This window comes from Chiloscyllium plagiosum, unplaced genomic scaffold (genome assembly GCF_037043375.1).
Source record: "Chiloscyllium plagiosum isolate Xiang-an unplaced genomic scaffold, Cpla_swu_hap1 HiC_scaffold_12, whole genome shotgun sequence".
In the NCBI taxonomy this organism is placed as follows: domain Eukaryota; kingdom Metazoa; phylum Chordata; class Chondrichthyes; order Orectolobiformes; family Hemiscylliidae; genus Chiloscyllium; species Chiloscyllium plagiosum.
This window is the reverse complement of record NW_028270150.1, coordinates 70,643,344-70,661,541: the sequence shown is the minus strand read 5'-3', so window position 1 is coordinate 70,661,541 and position 18,198 is coordinate 70,643,344. Positions and strand designations below refer to the sequence as shown.

Sequence of the window (18,198 nt, the reverse complement as noted above, 5' to 3'; positions counted from 1 at the left end):
ATTTGCAGGAGTTTTCTCTGTGCTCAGCAGAACTACTACAGCACCTTCAAAATAGTAGATGGGAAAAAGAGAGATTCACAGAAGTTTCAAGTAGACAGAAGAAGGGAAATGCTGGGAGGGGGCAGAACATTGAAAGTGTTGGTTGATTACAAACACAAATAAGGCATGTTCAAGGCTGTGTTTGTTTGGTTTTCAATTAATAATGGCATCAAAGGTTATGGGAATTTTAAGACAAGAAATTGGAGTTAAGGTTACAATCAGGTCACTCACAATCTTATTGAGTGAAAGAACAGGCTGAAAGGACCAAGTGGTGTACACCTGCACATAATCTTATTCATGGATTCTATAGCAGATTTACAGAGTATGCACACAGAAAATTACTTGTCTTGATAGTTTTCTGTCTGATTGATCCTCTAAGTTAAAAAGACCACATTCTTTCCTATGATAGCAGACATTATGTGAGCAAAATACTGCCCACATTTTGTAGAATGAGGGGTAAAACTTTCATTTACTTAATTGTTAGAGATAGGGCCAAAAGAGTGAAGGTAGCGATTACAGCAGGTGAAAGTAGCAAACAGCTATTGGCTGACTGATACTGCTAAGTAAGGCTGAATGATTCATGATGTGTCGTGTGCCATCCATTGTAGTGCAAACTGAAAAAAAATCATCAGTAGACCCAGTTGTTGACCGAGATGATTGGAGCACTAAAGGAGTGTAATTTAGGATTATGGATAGACTCATTAAACAGTTATCTTTATTTGCAACAGCAAACAACTTCACATGAGTGTGGACTTGCTCATAAATCGGCCATGCTAAATTGCCCATAGTGTTAGGTGCATTAGTCAGAGGGAACTAGGTCTGGGTGGGTTACTCTTTGGAGGGTCGGTGTGGACTGGTTGGGCCGAAGGGCCTGTTTCCACACTGTAGGGAGTCTAATCTAAAAGAAAAATACATGGACCATCACTTGTTACGAACTAATTTGTTATCAAGAGGAACATGGACAATGACAGTTTAACATGCTTGGTAAAGGTGTGGAACCTTCACAAGCGTTACTTAGATTAGGAGTTCAATTTAAGCAGTTGATAAATTTAGGCAAATGTGATATAGCTTTTATAGCCACAACGGATCAAAGTCAGATGACTGAAAAGAGCTGATGCAAGCAGCAAAGGACACTGGAATCAATATATTAATTTCAATGAGAATTTGGAGCAGTAACTATGAGTAGCAAGTTGGAAATGCAAGAAGTCAGAAAAGGCTGAAACTTGGCATTGTGAAAATGAAAATATAAGAGAAGGCATGCCAGTTATTGAAGTAGATAAAAGTCAACTAGGCGAAAATGAATACTTAAGATTCTGGGGATTAGAGCTGAGAGTGTGGTGCTGGAAAAGCACAGCAGGTCAGGCAGCATCCAAGGATCAGGAAAATCGACATTTCAGCTTTTGCCCGAAACATCGATTTTCCTACTCTCGGATGCTGCCTGACCTGCTGTGCTTTTCCAGCACCACACTCTTGAGGTAAAAATCAAGATTTGGGAGATCTATACCAAGATTTAGGTATTTGTTGCAAAATGCAGGTCAAGCCAGGAAGAGGGTACACAGAATTTGACAGCTCCAATTATGAGTGCCTTAGAAATCACTGTAATTTATGTATCTTCAGAACCTACCTTCATATTATTTACTTTAGTGGTAGGAAGAAAGAATAAATAAAAGTAAAATACTGCAGATACTGGAATTCTGAAATAAAAACCAATTGCTGGAGAAGCAATAGGTCTAGCATAATCTGTCGGGGGAGAAACAGGAAGTAATAAATGTAGGCCACTGTTGTGGCATGGGAAGCATTTATTAGACTTCATTTATGAAGAACCTTCCAGTTTCCAATATCCAGTTCTGAGGAAGAGTCAAACAAGACTTGAGATATTGACTCCATTTTTCTCTCGACAGATACTACCAGTTTCTCCAACATTTTCTCTTTGTCTGTATTCATACTGAATGCTATTGTAGATCGTTACCTTGAAGATAGTTCTGTAAAGTTAGATTGTAAAATAAAAACAGAACATATTGGAGAAACCCAGCATGTCTGGCAGCATCTTTGGAGAAAGAGACAAGAGTTAACATTTGGAACCAAAGGATTTGTCTGTAGAATCACACTGATAATTTGTCACTCTGAGAGTAACATTTCAGACTTCTGCCATGTGATCTAACTGTCGTTAGCAATAGGTGGAAAAGCTTCTCAAAATGCTAACAGTAGGTTTGGATTCCTCATAATAATTAGCTGGTTAATTTCTGGAACAGCATTTGATTAGCTTCCAAATTGGAGTAGCTCTTGTAGTGCCATTAGTAACTATGGAAAAGAAGGGAAGCAAGTGCAGAGAGGAAACTGTACTCCCTGACCTAAGAAAACAAAATTATGTTATAATACTGAAGAAGAAAACAATGAGCCCCATTGAAAAGGGGATGTGGAGGATGTGGTGAAGTTGGGCAAAGTAGGAGAAGATAGTGGTTGGGGAGAATGAAGAATATAGTCAACCTTAAATCAAAGAGTCACTTCAGGGCATTGTCACATTAATTGGTCTTTGTTGGAGCTGACAGTGAAAATATCCATTGTGAGGCTTTGTGCATGGGAAATCGTGTCTCACTAACTTGATTGAGTTTTTTGAAGAAGTAACAAAAAGGATTGATGAGGGCAGAGCGGTAGATGTGATCTATATGGACTTCAGTAAGGCTTTTGACAAGGTTCCTCATTGGTTAGCAAGGTTAGATCTCATGGAATACAGGGAAAACTAGCCAATTGGATACAAAACTGGCTCAAAGGTAGAAGATGGGGTGGAGGGTTGCTCTTCACACTCGAGGCCTGTGATCAGCGATGCGCCACAAGGATTGATACTGAGTCCACTAGGTTTGTCATTTATATCAATGATTGGATGCAAATCCAGGAGGTATGGTTAGTAAATTTGCAGATGACACCAAAATTGGTGGATTAGTGGGCAGCAAAGAAGTTACCTTCCGATACAACTGGACCTTGATCAGATGGGCTATTGGGCTCAGGAGTGGCAGATAACATTTAATTTAGATAGATGTGAGGTGCTGCATTTTGGAAAGGCAAATCAGGGCAAGACTTGTACACTTATTGCTAATGTCCTGAGGAGTGCTGCTGAACAAAGATCTTAGAGTGTAGATTCATAGTTCCCTGAAAGTGGAGTCGCGGGGAAGAAGGCATTTGGTACACTTGCGTTTATTGGTCAGTGCATTGTATCGGAGTTGGGAGGCCGTGTTACAGCTGTACAGGACGTTGGTTAGGCCACTTTTGGAATTTTGTGTTCAATTCTGGTCTTCCTGCTATGGGAAGGATGCTGTGAAACTTGAAAGGATTCAGGAAAGATTTATTAGGATGTTGCCAGGGTGGGAGGGTTTAAGCTATAAGGAGAGGCTGGAGCTGTTTTCCCTGGAGCATCAGAAGCTGAGGGGTGACCTTATAGAGTTTTATAAGATAATGAGGGGCACAGATCGGGTGAATAGTCAAGGTCTCTTTCCCAGGGTGGGAGAGTCCAGAACTAGAGGGCATAGGTGAGAGGAGAATGATGTTAAAGGGGCAACTTTTTCATGCAGAAGGTGGTGTGTGTATGGAATGTGCTGCCAGAGGAAGTGGTGGAGGCTGGTACAATTACAACATTTAAATGGCATCTGGATGAGTATATGACTAGGAAGGGTTTAGAGAGCTATGGGCCAAATGCCAGCAAATGGGAGTAGATTAATTTAGGATATCTGGTCGGCATGGACAAGTTGGACTGAAGGGTCTGTTTCCGTGCTGTACATCTCTTTGACTCTATGACTCAATTTGAGAAGCTCTGCCTCACTTCTTCTAAGTTTCTTATTTGGAATCTAAGCCACTTTTGCTGGCTGATGTCTTACATGTTTTCTATGGCCCAGATATTCTGAATAGATTCATTCTGGAGCAGTGCAGATTGCAATTGCCTGTCAGTACCTTTCAGAATCCCCAGTGCAATACCTTCTATAGCAACTGCCCAGAGGCTTAAACTTCCAATGAGAAATTCCATAGAGTTCCTAACTGTCCTGAAAAGCCCTATAAAGTCAGAAACTTTGGATGATTCTGACTTATTTAGGCTTAATAATTAGCTAGGACAAGTCAGAGCGTTTAAAACCTACACTAACTCCCAGATAACCATCAAACTGACCCTGACTCACCACTTCCTCCCCAAAACAACACCTAACCCACAAGGTAAAAACACACCTGGGTAATTTACAGTACCAATAATGTCTGATTTAATTCTTTTCAAAGTTGTCAGTTGTCAAACAGCAGAAAATAGAATTGCTTACGTGAGAGTGAAATGGCACAAAAAGCACAAATAACATCATAAAAATCTGCACTCGAGATTTGAAAAAGTCACGTTACAGGATTTTAAAGCCTCAGATACATTTGCAGCAAGTAAAACATTCACAGCTTGTTATTTCAGGATAAAGTTCTCATTAATGGTAGAAACGACACATTGACCAGAATTCTATTGCCAACGTTGCACTGTCTTCCTTAGGGATTCTTTAGTGGCCGTGAGGATACTCATAAATTATATATTAAACATTTTGTCAAATTAAAAAATGGCTCGCTCCAGAGGCTGTGATCTGAACCAATGGTTAGATAAGCACAATGTGCTTTATAACTGGAGCTGTTGTGTAGGTTAAATTATTCAAAATTAATTGCTGCTGGGAACTACATATTGTTGGAGTGTTTATTGTACAAAATGGGAACTATTTGAAGCCTGGAGTTTTTGTTGCTGTTTGCTACTTATTCTCTTACATGTTGATCAAATAACCTCAAATAATTGCTTATCTTGAAAAATAGCTTAACTGCAAATATGAAAATGTCACAATTTATTTTAGAATTAAATAATTTAGAATAATTTTACTAGTGGCATTTTTTGAATCTCCATGTTTCATCTCTTGCTGCAAATCTTCGCATCTTTGTCAGTCTTTAAAAGTGTTGTTGAAGTCCAGAGTGACCCATGGATTGACTGCTACCCTTACCCTTACCATGACCTCTATCTCTAGTGGAGAATGACCATTTTTGTTACCTTAATGACACCACAGAAGTTGAAACTCATCATTGAAGATTTTTAGTGTTCCCACTCTAATTTGCCGACTGTTGCATAATCCTAAAGTTATCTCTCTTTGATGATCAGGATGATCCTCTTGAACATTTGACTTCTTGCCGCAAATATCACTATTGGACTATCATCTGACTGGACCTTCTCCCCCAAAAAAGTTATAATTGGTTTATGTCATAATGTGGCAGCAATGGTTACTTTTTGACAGCAATTTCTAGAGTACAGAATAATTCAGAAATCCAAAGACTTCTGTGACTGATTCTACACTTCTCGTGAAGTTGTGTTATTGAGACAACCTTCAGACTGCATCAACGGAAATCAATTGAATGGGAGAGTTTCAACTTTTATGCTGTTAGTCGAACTATAAAAAAACCCCTTAAAGTTGCATGTTATTATATGAGATTGACTTGGATTTTTAATGAGCTACAAATATTTTAATTACAACAAAACATCCATTCTGGCTCAGAGAAGGTCTCTTTATAATTTCGATGTATCAATTTTTTCCAGAATGATGAAAAGAAAATGCACATTCATTTCATAGAAATGTAACTTGTTCATTCTTTTTAATTTGTTTATCTCTGTTTTAGCTTTTATTACATTTCAGACATGTTTTCTTCACTGTCTGAAAATGTAATTTCATGGAGAGGGATTTTAAGTGTTTTTCCTGTTTGACGTGTGTGAATACTTCAAAGTGATTGCTTGCCGACCTATTTGTTTAATAACTCTGCTGCTCCTGCTTGCCAAGACAATCCATAATTTGATATTAGATTTAAATTGTCATCCAAGAAAGGGGAGAACTCCATCACAGAGATTTCTAGATTTTGGTCATTTCTTTGATGACAGCAGAAGCGCAATAGCATCGCTGCTGACTGCAGATTTTGGTCCATTTTATTAATATTAATTTGGAAGTTGACATTCAAAGCACTAATGTTGAAAACTTTTTTTTATTTGCTTCGTTTATTATATAGCTCTGTTTTGCACAATTTCAAGGTTGAATGTTCTTCCTGATCTGTAATTATTTTGAGATTGTCCAAAAACAAAGCTATACAATAAGCAAAGCAAATAAAAGTAAGTTTTTCAACATGAGTGTGTTGAATGTCAATTTCCAGGAATGTCAGAGGCTTAGTGGCCTAACTCATTCATCTATGCCGAAATACAATAAATCATCTTCCCTCCACATTGTAACTTTCAATTATTCATTGCTGAGGATCACTTTTTGCCTCTGGTGCACCACCCTGAAATCCATTCCATGTCTTGATTATTTCACGTGTAGAACTTTGACCTCCTTCATTCAAATTGTAGAATAAAGCTTAGTTATACATTTACTTTTCCTTTAGTTTGTTAACATAATGGTTAGTCACTGAGACATATTTACCCAAAGCTGCAGATTTTCTTTAACAACAAAACTGAAGTTAATTATACAGAAAAAAATAAAAGCAAACTAATCTATTGAAATATAAATGACAGTAAGCAAGATCTAAATCAGGCAGCAAAGCTACGTGTCAACACATTTGTCAACATTATCCATTACAGAGGATCAGGTCGAGTGATATTTACACTCCATACCTCATCTGCTTTACTGATTTCCTACAGTTTGTTTTTCCCTGTGGAGTGTAGAGGTAATTTGATGAGTCCTTTCCAAATCTACCAATGACACAAAGTTTCAAAAAATCTGAGAGCCTAAAATTTCTCTGTTCCATTATCCTGCAGATTTCTAACCAAGCTCCCCTGGTTTAGAAATTTCACAAACTAAACCCATCTGCTAAGGTGACTTGATGTCTGATTTGCCCTAAAACCACCACCACAGAGAGAAATTAAGCTTACTCCTAAATTCTACATTGATACATTCTGAACTGAACTGCAAGAAAAACATCTTCTGTACTGAATCAAAAGAAAGCTATATATCGTAGATTCTTCCAAACTGAATACAAAGCCTTTGTGTTTTCTGTACCTGTTGTAAACTCAACTGTATGAACATCTTTTTATTAACACCGCACGAGCTTGCAGTCACCTGCTCTCTGACGGTTAGTGGTTAAAATGAATTTTTAGTAGGATTCTCTGCCCTTACTCTTTGGTGAAAAAGATGGGTCGATTATGTGGGTCTGTTTTGAAATCCAAATTTAAAAAATGATATTAAAGTATATAATTATCCAGCTTTGTCACAGTGTGTTGTTAACATTTTGATAAATTTCTAAATTTCTCTTTCATACATTAACTTAATGTTGCTGAGTTTTTGGAGAATATAAAAAGAAAATCAAGACCTCATGATCTCGTGAATCAATGCTCTAAGCCATGAAATGACTATGCAGAAGAATAAAATTAGTTTGAATTATAATACTTTGCAGATTCTTAGTCAGCTGGATGTCATTGGTTTTGTGTGAAGAAGATTGGAACACCACCAAGTTGACTTTGTAAAAAGTCCTAGGTTCAAGTCCCCTTTAAGAAACCTAAGCCCATTATCAAGGCTTCCACATCCATGCAATACTGAGGGAATGCTGCACCATCAGAGATGCCATCTTTCTCTTGGATTGTGAAACAGAGAATTGACTGCTTCTGTTGGTCGCCCTAATAGATCTCGTAGCATTATCTGATGAAGCATACAGAAATTACACCCTCTCCCATTGTTCTGACCACTGTTTATCCCTGAAGCATCATTATAAAATGGATTTTGTGACCCTTTCCAATTGTGAGAGATTGCTGTGTGAATTATGTCCATTGTGTTATATACATTCAAAATGTGAATATCCTTCAAACCTGCTTAGGTGGGTGTAAAGCGTTTTGAGTGGTCATGAGGTCTTTGTTTCCTTTTTCTAGTCTCCAAACTTTTTAAACTCAGCAGCATTGAGTAATTTAGATTTATTTCAAGTCATTATGTTCTGCTTGTTCCTTCGAAGTTGAAGTTCAAAATACATATGGTTGAGTGGTTTAGATTACTTACAGTGTGAAAACAGGCCGTTCGGCCCAACAAGTCCACACCGACTGCCGACGCGCAACCCACCCAGACCCATTCCCCTACATTTACCCCTTCACCTAACACTACGGGCAATTTAGCATGGCCAATTCACCTAACCTGCACATTTTTGGATTGTGGGAGGAAACCGGAGCACCCAGAGGAAACCCACGCAGACACGGGGAGAATGTGCAAACTCCACACAGACAGTTGCCCGAGACAGGAATTGAACCCGTGTCTCTGGTGTTGTGAGGCAGCAGTGCTAACCACTGAGCCACCGTGCTGCCCACTGCCACCGTGCCGTGGTGTATAACATTTTCTGATAATTTTGTGCCTGTGCTGGGGAGGGGGGTGAAGTGCAGTTCATGTGTAAACGCTGAGGTTCTCTGTATCGGATACAACAGAGGGGCAGCTTTGCTCTTGTCATTGCTCTTGTCAGTTTGTTCTGAGCTGCAGCTATTACAATCATGGGTTGCAACTGGTTTTGTGGAAGACAGTCTACACTGACTCAAGGGACCAAAAGCACAGAACAATATGAATACTTTATCAGGGCAACCTGTTAAATCTTATCTCATGTTTTAAAAAATCCATATTTTGATTTTTCAGATATAGAAAGAACCAATGCTCTAAGCCATGAAATGACTATGCAGGAGAATAAAATTAGTTTGAATTTTCATACTTTGCAGGTTCTTACTCACCTGGATGTCATTAGTTTTGAGTGAAGAAGATTGGAACACCACCAAGTTGACTTCAGTTTGAGCTACTGTCTAATTTAGGTGAATGAAGCCTGAGGTAGTTAGGTTTTAATTAGCATCATTAAACCGACAATGTATTAAAGTACCTATTCACACCCTTTGATCATTTCCCTAACCTATTCTGTCATGTTAGAAATCAATCTGAGGTAATGGATAGCATGGAGCGAACAATTTTATAAACTGAAGTGGTTTTGTGAGAAATATTTACTCCCCCACAATGATGTTTGGGCAAGAAAGTTGCAGATCCAGTCTGAGCTTTCCCGAGGATGGCTGATTCATGAGCTATTTCTGACGGAATCGTAAATAATTCTATTTTATTTCAATATGTGATGGGCTAGATTTTCTGGGGAGTGGCAGTTCAGACAGATTTCCATGAAGAAGGGTCGAAGCAGCAAAGTGGAGTTCCGGATTTCGTAGAGAAGGTTCCACTTCAGCCTCCCTCAGAAATGTGGTGCCGATCAGTTCTTGCGTGCAGAGTTCTGAGGCAGGCAAGTCACGCCATCTTTTCACAACAGGCAGCTGCCATATTCTGACATTGAAAGGTCTTGAGAGGCACTTTGGCAGCTGCTATCACTTGCTGAGTAAATAAGTTAAGTCTGCTGTTAAGGTGCTGGAAGGCCTGGCCAGTCTGAGATAGTGCCATGTGACAAGGGGTCTGCGTGTCAAGTAATAGATTGCCAAAAGAGTAGAGATAGGGTTAGAATTAATGAGGGAACCAGGTAATTAAGGTGCCAGCTGGGTAAAAGGTAGGTTACCAAGGGGAGTTTGGGAACAGGTGGCAAGTGGGCAAACCTATTTTAAGGTAGGTTGGGATGTGCTGGGTTGGGGGGAGGTTGGGTCCACTAGCAGGGGAGGGGAGGATGTTGTTAGAATGAGTCTGGTGGGGAGAGAGCGTTGGTGGGTTGATTAGTCCAATGGCAGGAGCAATGGATTGGGTCTGTCAGTGGTGGGAGTGCTCGGGTTGGTCTTTGTTGCTAAGGTGTCAGGGCTGGTATTGTCTGATGGTGGAGTGTCCATTGGGTCTGTTGTCAAGGGGTGTGGTCTTGGGCCAGGGTTGTTAAGCTAAGGTATGGGGGTTTTTGGGTCGTGACACATTAGCAGGTTCCAGGGCAGGGTGTGTATGGCCATGGGGAGATGGACGGGGTGGCATGGTGAGTATCTGCTGCCAAGGAGTCAGATTCTAGGGATGTCAGTCAGGGTCTGGTCTGTATGTGTGTCTGGTGAAGGTGCAATTGGGAGTGTATGAAGTAAATATGAGATCATAAAAATCCTACAGTGTGGAAGCACACCATTCAGCCCATTGGATCTGCATCGAGCCTCCAAAGAGCATCCCATCACCCTGTCCCTGTAATCCTCAATCTCCCATGGCTAACCCACTAATTCTGCACAAGCCTGGAAAATGGGCAATTTATCATGGTCAATCCACCTAACCTGCACACCTTTGGACCGTGGGAGGAAACCGGAGCACCCGGAGGAAACCCATGCAGACACAGGGAGAATGTGCACACTCCACACACAGTCACCCGAGACTGGAATCGAACCTGGGTCCCTAGCGCTGTGCGGCAGCAGTGCTAACCACCGAGCCACCTTGCTGGATCTGTTCAATATTTACTCAGGTGTTGCACAATGTATTTAATAGTCTAATGTTTCCTGAGTCATTACTTAATTTAATCCAAATCATTCAAATTCTTCAATTTTTATAGAGACACTGATGGTTCCAGGCATTAAGCAACTGGCCAGTGGAAAATTCAATTTCCTGGGTAATTCCTTTTGAAGTCTGTGGCAGCCAGGATTCCACAGGGTCACTGGCATTGCAACAGTCTGGCCAGTGGAAAATATGCTCCAATATGTATTGGAAAGTGTTGTATACAACGATATGAAGTTTTCTTTGTAAGGCAACCTTGTTTGTTACTAAATGGTCATTACTATGGGTTACTAGAATTGTGCTACACATTTAAGAAAGCTTTCATGCCTACACTATTGTGTTTGTGATTTATGGTCTATAAATCTAATTCACAGCTAAAAGGGCAGCTATTTAGAAGAATGGTAGGTTCTGACATGGAAAATGCTTTCTCAGTGAAGCACAGATAAACGTAATTTTGCAAGCATTTAAAATCTGCAGTTTAATGAGCAAATTCACGCTACTCTTAATTGCATATGCAGACAATTTTAGTTTGCTAAATAACTACTTAATCATGATTCCCAAAAGAAATATTAGCTTCAATCCATTTTGACACGTGTGACACATCTTGATCAATTATACCCAGGCTGTGACATCAGTCCCGATTTAAAAAACAAATCATTCACAGGATGTGGATGTCAATGCCCAGGCCAGTACTTATTGCCCATCCCTAATTGCCCAGAAGGCAGTTGAGAGTCAACTGATTTGCTGTAGGTCTAGAGTTACATGTAGGCCTGACCAGGTTAGATTTCTTTCCCTTAAAGGATGTTAGAGAATCAGATTGCTTTTTTTCCAACAATTGATGATGGTTTCATGGCCATTTTTAAACCCTTAATTCCAAATTCCTTATTAAATTCCAATTCGAACATCTGGGACCCTGTGGAGATCAGAGACATGCAAAATGAATATTTCTCATTTCTTTTCACTTAGGAAAAGGAGAATATTGCAGAGGAGAAGAATGAGACACGGGGTATTAGACTAGAAAGGATCGAGGTTAGTAAGGAAGAGGTGTTATCAATTCAGAAAGAGTGAAAGTAGACAAGTACCCTGGGCCGGGTGGGATTTATCTGAGGATTCTCTGGGAAGCTAGGGAGGAGATGTTGGAACCTTTTTGGGCTTGATCTTTGAGTCATCATTGCCTACAGATTTAGTACCAGAGGACTGGAGGATTGCAAATGTTGTGCCCTTGTTCAAGAAGGGCAGTAGAGATGACCCAGGTAATTATAGACCAGTAAGCCTTATGTCTGTTGTAGGAAAAGTTTAGGAAAGGATTATAAGAGATAGGATTTATAGTCAAATAACAAGCAACAATTTGATTGCGTATAGTCAACATGGTTTCGTCAAGGGCAGGTCATGTCTCACAAACCTCATTGAGTTTTTTGAGAAGATGACTAAGCATTTGGATGAGGGTAGGGCAGTTGATGTGGTGTATATGGACTTCATTAAAACCTTTGATAAGGTTCCACATGGTAGACTGTTGGAGAAAATGCAGTCATGGGATTGAGGATGATTTAGCAGTTTGGATTAGGAACTGGCTTTCTGTAAGAAGGCAGCGAGTGGTGGTTGATGGAAAGTATTCAGCCTGGACTCCGGTTACTAGTGGTGTGCTACAAGGATACTGCTTGCATGCATGGAAGCAGCATTAGGTGGATGGGTCAGTAAGTTTGCAGATGACACTAAAGTCGGTGGAGTGGTGGACAGCGTGGAAGAATGTTGCACGTTGCAGGGATACTTGGATAAACTGCAGAATTGGGCTAAGAGGTGGCAAATGGAGTTCAATGCAGACAAATGTGAGGTGATTCACTTTGGTAAAAATAACAAGAATACTTGGTATTCTGGTACAGATTCTTGGTAGTGTAGATGTGCAGAGGGACCTTGGAGTCCACGTAAATAGATCCCTGAAAGTTGCCACCCAGGTTGATAGTGCTGTTAAGAAGGAATACAGTGTGTTAAATTTTATTGATAGAGGGACTGAGTTCCGGAGCCGCAATATCATGCTGCGACAATACAAAATGCTAGTGTGGCCACATTTGGATTATTATGGGTGGCTGTTCTGTTCGTCCCATTACAGGAAGGATGTGGAAGCATTGGAAAAGATGCAGAGGAGATTTACCTGGATGTTGCCTGGTCTGGAGGGACGGTCTTATGAGGCAAGGCTGAGAGACTTGGGTCTGCTCTCATTGGAAAGAAGAAATCTAAGAGGGGATTTGATAGAGACATATGAGATGATCAGAGGATTAGATAGGGTAGACAGTGAAAGTCTTTTTCCTCAAATGATGATGTCAGCTGGTACGAGGGGGCATAGCTACAAATTGAGGGGTGATAGAGTTAAGACAGATGTCAGAGGCAGGTTCTTTAACTCGAGAATGGTAAGGGTGTGAAATGTCCTGCCTGCCAATGTAGTTAATTCAGCTATATTCGGGACATTGAAACAATCTTTGGATAAGCGCATGGATGATGATGGGATAGTGTAGGGGGATGGGCTTAGATTAGTTCACAGATCGTTGCAATGTCGAGGGCCAAAGGGCCTGTTCTGTGCTGTATTGTTCTATGTTCTATGTTCAAATAGTCTATTGATAAACCACCAGGGCATTGTCTCCCCCATGTCCTTTGTGAAGCTGCATAGAAATGGAAGCAGAATATTTCAAATACTAGAGTGATGAAATAAAAACACCAAGTGCTAGAGAAGCTCACATGGTCTGGCATCATCTATGAGGAGAGCAAACAAGTGAGCATTTCAAATCCAACATGACTCTGATTATTTCTCTCTGTGCAGAGCGATACTGCTAGTTTCAAGTTTCTCCAGCACTTTCTGCAGAAAAATTGGCCTTTTATTTTCTTTCCCACCAGCCCATGTTTCAAAAGATTCAGGACACAATTTTCCAGTCAACGGCTTGTTAGTGATTTCTAAAATTGGTAACATTTTTTCAAAAGACAGAGTTAGATTCCGTCTAATTCACTGTTGTAAAGATTGATCAATTGCTGCACTGATGTGACAGTTTTAATCAGGTTTGGAGCTCGATATTGTACCTGCATTTAATAGCTGAATATATCATTTATGTTTTTCAAAGAACTGGCCCTCAAGCAGTGATATCAATTTTTATAACTTAATATAACCATGTTTGTTTCTCCCTCTAATGTACAGGGGGAAATTAAAATTTAATAGCAACCAAGTAATTGGCATTCTTAATAGACTGTTCATAGTCTTTATAAGTTGGATTATCATGAGACATCTAAACTCTACCACAATTGTCACATATAGGCTCAGACTTTCCAATGGCCAGGTAATCACTCCTGAAGTGAGGATGGGAATTCCACATGAGGATGTTGTTTAATCTGAAGTGGAACACATTCTGAGCAAATTGTGTGGGAATCTAGTCCATATACTGAGTAAACCATTGAGGAGCCCCAACTATACTTTCTCTTGCACCTCTGGACCCTGGCCTGAAACTCCCCATCGTTTCTGAGGCCCTGACACTCCTCTCCCACTGCTTCCTGCCATCCCCGGCACTGGGCTCATACGGCACCCCATATCCAGTATCACCACCACCACCATCACCATCATCCCCCTTCAGCCACTGTCAGTTGTGACTCCTTCTGCTCCTGACCCAACACCAGCTTCCTGTCTGCCTGTGACCTTACTACCCATTCATCCCATCATGGGAGCTGAATACCCTTCACCCAGGTGGCGACCATCGCAAAGGCAGGAACTTACCTGCATCCCCTCCCCCATCCTGATGAGACAAGACGCCTCCAAATTTCCATCCTTGTACGCTGCCCATGCTGCCCTGCTGACAGATCCAACCAACTCACCATAACCCATCAACCCAACTCTTGTCATTTGCTTATCTGGCACCATGCCCTTTACCTGCGTGGCATCCTAGCATCCTGGCACCCTAACTCCTTACTTACCTGCCAGACTTACCCAGTCCAAGTGGCTGTCTGTGCTGTCAGATCTCTAAATGTCAGAATGCAGGAGCTGACCGCTGTGAAAATGGGGTGTAGTTTAGCTTTTGCTGACTGTTCCATGCATTGAAGGGATCTCAGTTTGGAAGGAAAGATCCACATTTCTGAAAGCTCCCTGAGTGGGATCTTGTGTCAAAAATGTGGAGCACTTTTGTTGTGTTTCTTGGGAAAAAAAAGGAGTGATATGCAATGTGAGTGAGATTGCCATTCCTTGGAAAATCCGACTCATAATTTCTGCAATTTCTCAGATAAATAAGTATTTATTAAAAAGTGCATGAGGTACAATAAGCAGATAGCCCTTAAAGTGCCTGATTTTGATACATTAGTTGACTTCTCTTTACCGCGCAGGTTGGTAGGGATCTAATAATACTTGATTAGTGAATACTTTGAATCTCAAATGCAACGATGTGCAAACTTTCAGAGTGCAATTTGCTTGAGTTGCTGTTTCCTTGCCAGTTTTCCTTTTTACTTTTGAAATGTTGTGTGCAGTTCTCTCATTAAACCAATAGATGTGAATAAATGAGAAACAAGTTGCTCTATCTTTATTGCACTTGCTAAGATGAGTGAAGAAAGGAGTGTTATTAAATATTAATAATGGTACTTTGATAGCATCACATGCAGTTCACTGTTGAGTGTGCCAGCGTATATTAATGTGCTTATGTAGCCTTAGTGCCTGCCAGTGTTTTCCATAATTCATCTAGAAAATGTGACATATTGTTGAAAAGAAAGCGGTTAACAATACCTCATCTAAATAATCTTCGACAAATAAAACAGGTGCTGGCAGCTGGGAAATAATACTTCGCTTTTGAGTGTTGAAATTCATCTGGCCAAATGCTAGAAATAGTTACAATCGCAACACTGCCAATTTATATCCCACCTTTTCACAAAATGAAACATTCCATGGCACTTCGCAGGAGTATTATAAAATAAATTAGAATCCTGAAGCACAAAAAGAAATTTTAAGGTCTGATGGGCAAAAGCTTGGTTGAAGCCATCGGTTTTAAGGAACATCTTAAAGAGGGAGAGTAAGGAAAAAAATGCAGAGAAATGCAGAGTAGTTATCCGAGAGCTGGCTGCTGAGCCAAATGAAGGCACTCCCACCAGTAATGGCATCATCAAGATTAGGAATGCACGAGAATTAGAGGAGCATAAATATTTCAGGATGTTGTGGATATTGCATATAAGGTATGAAAAGACCACGGAGGAATTGGTAAATAAGGGAAAGAATTTTAACTGTGAGACATTACATGGCTGAGAAATGTAAGTCACAGAGCAAAGAGAATGGAATCAAATAGTGAGCATGCATTGATATTGCATCTTATTATATCTTCAAGGTATCCAAAAACAATTGACATCCATTGAAGTACTGTTGAAATCCAACCACTCTTCTTGAACAGTGTGGCATCCAGTTTGCACGCAGCAAAACAACATTATGAGATGTGGAATCACTAAACTGAGTTTTGGTGGAATTGTTGAAGAAAGGATTGACACTAATCAGAACATAGCTAGAATACTCTGAGCAGTTTTGTGCCCCTTTATCGAATAAAGATATACTCGCTTTGGAGGCAGTCCAGAGACGCCTCACTAGCATGATGGGTTTGCTTTATCAAGAGTGGTAAAGTAGTTTGGGCCTGTAATAATTGTAGTTTAGAAGAATGGGAGGCAACCTTAATGAATCGTACACAAGTTTAGGGAACTTGACAGGGTAGTTGCAGAATGGTTATTTCCTGCCTGAGCATGAATCTAGAACCAGAGAACATAATCTCAGTGAGGGTCACCCATTTCAAGTAGATAAAAGAAAGAGTTTCTTCTCTCACAGAGTAGTGAATGTGTGGAATTCTTTACTGCAGAGGGCTATTGAGACTGTGTCATTAAGAATGTAAATGGTTGAGATTGGAATTTAATCAGTAATGGAATGAAGGGTTAGAGGGAAAAGTTAGATTTTCAAACCTCATTGAATGGTGGATCAGATTTGTTGGGCTGAATGGCCCACTACCACTATTACATCTTATGGTTAATGTAGACTTTGAGTAAATTTCCAGCACCTGTCTATGTCCACCTGAAATGACAGGACAGGGCATCATTTCACATGTCATCTGGAACAGTTACATCAACCATCTTATTAAAACTGGGGTAAACTAACTCTACGGATTAGGAATATCTCCCTTTATCATGAGGAAAATATTTTTTTAAATTGAGAACAAATTAGTGAAAAGGAAAAAAAATAAAAACAATTTCACATAGAAAGGTGAATTTATGAGTTTTGTATGGTTGTATTTTCATACTTTGGCTTTCCGAATACCTATTTTCACAAACTGTATTCTGGAGCAAGCTTAAAAACTAGCCAGTCCTTGAAAATACCTCCATAATGTAAGGCTGTTATTGTGATTGTGAATGGAATAGAAGTACAAGAAGTATGAGTCAGAAAACTATAATTAGAATTAGTGCATTAATTGGAACACATTTAGAGTATTTGAATTCAACGCACCAAAGAAAAGCAATTGCACAGAAATGGTCAAAAAGGATGATGCAGAAGAACTGGGTCATGCGGCTGTAGGCTTTTATTCCCAATCTCCCTCACCTGTCAGGTTTATTCTGGATATCAATAAACCAACATGGTTCTAACAATTAAATATACGCAACATTCTTTATTAAAGCAAACTACAATAAAAAGCACAAAAACTTAGCCATGCAATGCTTGCAACTACAAGCGAACTCTTTATTGCGGACTTGCCTCGAAGATCAGACCTGAACAGTTGATCAGCCCATTCTGTCTCAACTTCCAGTCATTGATCAGTCAACTTCCCCAAGCTAGCTACATTTTTGCTGAGAAGCAAGGTTTTTTTTTAGGTTCTTTCCGTACAATGAATCTATGCATTTACATTCTTGACACTGTCCAGTCTCCAGCAAATGATCAGTTTGACAACTGGCAAGCGTCATATATTTGTCATGTTTTCAATGACAGTTTGAGCAATTGACTCATTAAGACTTGTTTATGTCTTCTTGGAAAGCCACTTATCTCTTGCCTTTAATTTTGACATAAAATTTAGCTTGTGTTGGCTTTTTTTTTAGATTACTTTACAGTGTGGAAACAGGCCCTTCGGCCCAACAAGTCCACACTGACCCGCCGAAGCGCAAACCACCCATACCCTTACATTTACCCCTTACCTAACACTACGGACAATTTAGCATGGCCAATTCACCTGACCTGCACATCTTTGGACTGTGGGAGGAAACCGGAGCACCCGGAGGAAACCCACGCAGACACGGGGAGAATGTGCAAACTCCACACAGTCAGTCGCCTGAGGCGGGAATTGAACCAGGTCTCTGGCGCTGTGAGGCAGCAGTGCTAACCACTGTGCCACCGTGCCGCTTTTATGTCATTCAATCAACCACATGACATTTAGACAATACAGTTCCATGACAAATTCAGCGAATGAATAGGCCACGTTATCACATCTGATTCACTGTGATGTTTTATACAACTTTTCAGCATTTCCAGAGTGACTGTGACAGTTCACACTATTGCTATTGAGTTACCATACTTCAGTCTAAAATGAAACATGCAGACACTCACAAAGGCACACGCACACATCAATGACCTTTCAAATCATCGAGTCATCATCAGGTTTCATATGTTTTCTCCTCATTTCATTCAGCTTAATTTTATTAAACCTTATTTTGGCCAGTCTGGCAAATTTGAGGTTAATACCTGCACAGTTTATTCAAT

At 40.1% G+C, this 18,198-nt stretch overlaps 1 protein-coding gene across 11 annotated transcripts in view; it reads left to right on the top strand.

Annotated features, from left to right (window-relative positions):
- The window catches only part of dmd (dystrophin), a 2,003,576-nt gene that overhangs the window by 828,458 nt on the left and 1,156,920 nt on the right, over nt 1–18,198 (top strand). The gene's annotated exons all lie outside the window — the stretch shown is intronic.